Below are 6,000 nucleotides of genomic sequence, written 5' to 3'. Positions count from 1 at the left end.
GAATCCAATTCTATGAGGCCACTTAATTATATGCCTTTCCTCCTCGTCACTCATCAAGTTACCTATGAGCCACTCCTCTTTAGTTACTCATGACTTTGGCCTCTGGCCCACAGCCTTTCTTCCCACCTCAAGCCCTAGCACTATCCTGGGTGATTTCAACATCCCCAAGGATAATCCATCCAACTTCTCAGTTCCTTGACCACTTTATATCAAAAGACCTTCTCTGAAAGAGGTGACACCTCAGTCACACACACTCACAGCCACACACCAGATCTTACTATTTCTTAAAACTGCTTCATTCCCCAAGTCATGAATTCACACATCCAATCTCCAGCCACTACCTCCTATTCCCACTTTTTCAACTAGCACCATGAAAATTCCTCAGCTCCTGAAGCCCACGGATCCCTCTACTTCCTCTTCTTTTTTATTGCCCTCATTACTTAGATTAGATGCAATGGTTTATCATTTCAGTATCATTCTTGCTAGTTCTTTTTTTTTTTTTTTTTGTCTTTTCTAGGGCCGGCATATGGAGGTTCCCAGGCTAGGGTTGAATCGGAGCTGTAGACGCCGGCCTACACCAGGGCCACAGCAATGCAGAATCCGAGCCACATCTGCAACCTACACCACAGCTCACGGCAACGCCGGGTCCTTAACCCACTGAGCAAGGGCAGGGATCGAACCCGAACCTCATGGTTCCTAGTCGGATTCGTTAACCACTGCGCCACAACAGGAACTCCCTTTTTCCCATTTTCTAATTGGACTGTTTGTTTTTTTTACTGTTGAGGGTTTTTTATTTTATTGGAATACAGTTGACTTACAATGTTGTACTAGCTTCAGGTGTACAGCAAAATGAATTGGTTTTATATATACAGCCATTCTTTTTTCCCATATAGTTTATTACAAACTATTGAGTAGACGTCCCTGAACTATACTTAATGTTGAGTTTTGAGAGTTCTTCATATATTTTAGGCTCAAGTCCTTTATTGGATATACAGTTTGTGAAACTTTTCCTGATTTGTAGCTTCTCTTTTATTTATTTTATTTTATTTTTTTGGCCACGCCTGTGGCATTTGGAAGTTCCCAGGCCAGGGACTGAACCCATGCCACAGCAGCGACCCAAGCCACTACAGTGACAATGCTGGATCCCTAACCTGCTGGGCCACAAGGGGAACTCTTTAATCTTCTCAGCAGAGGTTTTCATCGAGCAAACATTTTAAATTGTTTTAAATTTTGCCTAGCCTTATATCCTAAAGATTTTCTCCTATGCTTCTTCTAAAGTTCTACAGTTTTGTATTTTGTGTTTAAGTTTGCGATTCATTTAAATTTTTGTATAAGGTGTGAAGTTTAGGCTAAGCTTTCTTTTTTTTTCTTTTTTTTTTAACTATGAATGTCCAATTACTCTGACACTATTTGTTGAAAAGGCTATCATCCTTCCTTCATTGAACAGCTTTAGAAAAAAATTGGGGCATGTTTTTTAAAAAATAAATTTTATTGGAATATAGTTGACTTGGAAAGTTTTGTGTGTGGGTCTATTTTTAGGTTCTCTATTCTGTTTCAATGATCTATGTGTTTCTCCCTCTTCCAAGGCCACATTATCTTGATTACCATAACCGTGTCGTAGAAGCCTTAATAAGCCATTCAGTCACATCTTCAGGCTCCACTTCTAATTCTAGTTCTCTTGTTATTTCCACCACATCTATTTTGTTCCCCACTGTACCCTCAGCTCCTTGAACAGGGTCTAGAAAACTGTAGATACACAGCTCATTTTGAGGTGGAATGGTTTTGAGTAAGGTCAATGTCACAAGCTATGCTATTTAATAGAAACTTCTTTAATGATGGAGGTTTTCTCTATCTGCATTATCAAATATGGTAGCCACTAGCCATATGTTGACTACTGAGCACTGGAAATGTCACTAGTGCAACTGAGGAACATATTTTAGTTTTTTATTTAATTATAGTTAATTTCAACCTCAGAAGCCACCTAGTGGCTATGTATTGGGTTGCATGGATCTAGAGAGTAGCCATGAAAGAGGGTGACTAAAATGGAATTGGATCAAAGTCATTAGGTTTTAAGAAGTCAAGAAGTGCTAGGCCAAAATTTAGGATGAATAAAACAGATAAACAGTGACTCCCCCAAGGACAAGGACATAAATATTGGCAGGGAAGGCTGTGTGTTAAAAGCTATAAGGCTTAATTTATTTTGGGAGCATGACCAGTGTCTAAGCAAGAGAAATGAGATTGTGGGAAGTGACTGATTAAGCCAGCATGTGCCCTTAGTGTCGTGTTTCCAGCAGGGCAGAGAAACGATGGCCTGGAAGCTGCCTCAAGAAAGCAGGAGGATGCAAGTTACTCCTGAAGTCTTTATAAATGAGTGTTCTTGGCAAAATGTCAGAGTCAGCGAGGGCAAGAAGGAGCAAATAGCACTCGGTAATGGTGACCACAAAGAACATTTAGGAGAGCTTGTTTATCACACAACAAAAGATTTGAGGGACACATTAGAAATATTTGTGAGGGAAAGCAGTTATGGGATGAAGAGCTGGGGAGAAGAAGCCCAAAATAATACAGGCGCACCTTGAAGATATCGCAGGTTCAGTTTCAGACTGCTGCAATAAAGCAAATACTGCAATAAAATGAGGCACATGATTTTTTTGGTTTCCCAGTGCGTATAAAAGTTATGTTTACATGATACTATAGTCTATTAAGTGTGCAGTAGCATTATGTCTAAAAAACAACTTACATAGCTTAATTTTTAAAATATTTTATTGCTGAAAAATATCAACCATCATGTGAGCCTTCAGTGAGTTGTAATCTTTTTTTGCTTGTTGAGGGGCCTGCCTCGATGTTGACAGCTGCTGGCTGATCAGGGTGGTGTTTGCTGAAGTTTGAGGTGGCTATGGCAATTTCTTAAAATAAAACTGCAATGAAGTCTGCAGCACCAATTGACTCTTCCTTTCATGAACAGTTTCTCTGTAGCATACAATCCTGTTTGATGGTATTTTACCTGCAAGAGAACTTCTTTGAAAAATGGTGTCAGTCTTCTCAAACTCTGACACTGCTTGATCAACTACATTTATTATTCTAAATCCTTTGTTGTCATTTCAAAGATCATCACAGCATCTTCCCCCAGGAGTAAGTTCTATCTAAAGAAATCCATTTCTGGGAGTTTCCATTATGGTGCAGCGGAAATGAATCTGACTAATATCCTTGAGGATCCTGGTTCAATCCCTGGCCTTGCTTAGTGGGTTGGGAATCCAGCATTGACATGAGCTGTGATGTAGCTCGCAGATACAGCTCATATATGGCTGTGGTGTAGGCCAGCAGCTGTAGCTCCAATTTGACCCGTAGCCTGGGAACCTCCATATGCCTCAGGTGCAGCCCTAAAAAAAGCAAAAAAAAAAAAAGATCAATTTCATTTCTTATTCATAAGAAGCAACTCCTCTTCAAGTTGTTTCATGAGATTGAAGCCATTCAGTCACATCTTCAGGCTCCACTTCTAATTCTAGTTCTCTTGTTATTTCCACCACATCTGCAGTGACTTCCTCCACTGAAGTCTTGAACCCCTCAAAGTCATCATAAAGGTTGGAATCAACTTCTTCCAAACTCCTGTTAATGTTGATATTTTTATCTCTTCCCACGAATCACGAGTGTTCTTTTTTTTTGAGGGGGGGGCATATCCACAGTGTATGGAAGTTCCCAGGCCAGGGATCAGACTGAACTGGCAATGCCACAGAGATAAGCCAGGTCACAAATCTATTGCACGACAGGAGGAACTCCATGACTGTTCTTAATAGCATCTAGAATGGTGAATTCTTTTCAGAAGGTTCTCCATTGACTTTGCTCAGATCCTTCAGAGGAATTACCATCTGTGGCAGCTATAGCCTTGTGGAATGTATTTCTTAAGTAATGAGACTTGAAAGTCAAAATTACTCCTTGATCCCTGACCTACAGAATGAATATTGTGTTAGCTGTGAGGAAAACAACATTAATCTTATTGCACAGCTCCATTGGAGCTCTTGGGTGACCAGGTGCATGATCAATAGCAATATTTTGAAGGGAATCTTTTTTTTTCTGAGCAGTAGGTCCTGACAGTGGGCTTAAAAAATTCAGCAAACCATGTTGTAAACAGATGTGCTATCATCCAGGCTTTGTTATTCCATTTTTAGAGCATAGGCAGAGTAGATTTAAAATAATCGCTAAGGGGAATTACCGTCGTGGCTCAGCGGTTAATGAACCCGACTAGCATCCATGAAGACGTGAGTTCAAGCCCTGGCCTCGCTCAGTGGGTTAAGGATCTAGCGTTGCCATCAGCTGTGGTGTAGGTCACAGATATGGCTGTGATCCTGCATTGCTGTGGCGGTGGTGTAGGCTGGTGGCTACAGCTCCGATTGGACCTGGGAACCTCCATATACCACAGGTGTGGCCCTAAGAAGACAATGAATAAATAAATAAATAACATAACATAACATAATCACTAAGGACTCTAGGATTTTTGGAATCCTAAAATGAGCATCGACTTCAGCTTAAAGTCACCCACTGTCCCTAACAAGCATCAGCCTGTCCTTTGAAGCTTTGAAGCCGGGTATTGACTTCTCCTCTCTAGCTATATAAATCCTAGATGTCATCCTCTTCCAATAGAAGATTGTTTTATCTACATTGAAAATCGATTGTTTAGTGTAGCCACCTTCATTAATTACCTTAGCTAGATCAGGATAACTTGCTGCAGCTTCTCTGTCAGCACCTCCTGTGAAGACCTTGCCCTTTGATGTTATGGAGATGGCTTCTTTCCTTAGACCTCATGGACCAACCTCTACTAGCTTCAAACTTTTCTTCTGCAGCCTTCACAACCTTGAGGAAAGTTGGGACCTTGCTCTAGATGACGCTTTGCTTAAGGAAATGTGGCTAGTTTGAGCTTCTGTCCAGACCACAAAAACTTTCCTCCACATCAGCAATAAAACTGCTTCACTTTCTTACCATTCGTGTGTTCACCGGAGTAGCTTCTTATTCCCTTCAAGAACCCTGCCTTTGTATTTGCGTTTGGTACAAAAGGCCTAGCTTTCAGCCCATATCAGCTTTCGACATGTCTTCCTCACTAAGCATAATTGTTTCTAGTTTTGATTTAAAGTGAAAGACAAGTGACTCTTCCTTTCACTTGGATACTTAGAGGCCATTATAGGGTTGGCCTACTTTCAATATTGTTGTGTCAAGGAGGGGAAGAGAGGTGTGAAACAGCTTGTCAGTGGGGCTGTCAGAAAACACCCAACATTTACTGGTTAAGTTTTCTGTCTTCCATGAGTGTAGTTCACGACACACACTCCCCCCAAATTACAAGAGTAACATCAAAGATCGCAGATCACCATAACAAATATAATGTTATTTTAAAAGTATGAAATATTGTGAGAATTACCAAAATGTGGCACAGAGCTACAAAGTGAGCAAGTGCAAAATGGCACCAATAGACCTGTTCAACACAGGGCTGCCACAAATTTTCAATTTGTAAAAACAACAAGAACAACAACAACAAAACCTAGTATCTGTGAAGCACAATAAAACGAGGTATGCCTGTATGAGAATGTGAGATATGTGACTGCAGCAAGCCTGCTCTCCAAAACTGCCACGGTGGTGACAGAGCTGGTCTCTTGGGGGGGAAAAAAAAAAAAAACCTCTGTTGCCCTGATTATGAATTCCATAATAGGAGTTCCTGCTGTGGCACAAAGGGATCGGCAACAACTTGGGAGCACTAGGACACAGGTTCCGTTCCTGATCTAGAACAGTGGGTTAAGGATCTGGCTTAGGTCGCAGCTACTATGGTTCAGATCTGATCCCTGGCCCAGGAACTCCATATGCCTCAGGGCAGCCAAAACAAAAAAAGAAAGAAAATGAAAAAATAATAATGAATTCCGTAATATTTAGCTTTTGAACTTTTTTTTTTAAAGGAAAAGTGACTTTCTGTAAACCTGCAATATATATTAAACCTTCTATAAAAGTTGATGTTTTGGAGTT

Source organism: Phacochoerus africanus, chromosome X (genome assembly GCF_016906955.1).
Source record: "Phacochoerus africanus isolate WHEZ1 chromosome X, ROS_Pafr_v1, whole genome shotgun sequence".
Taxonomy (NCBI): Eukaryota; Metazoa; Chordata; class Mammalia; order Artiodactyla; family Suidae; genus Phacochoerus; species Phacochoerus africanus.
This window is presented reverse-complemented; position numbering follows the sequence as displayed.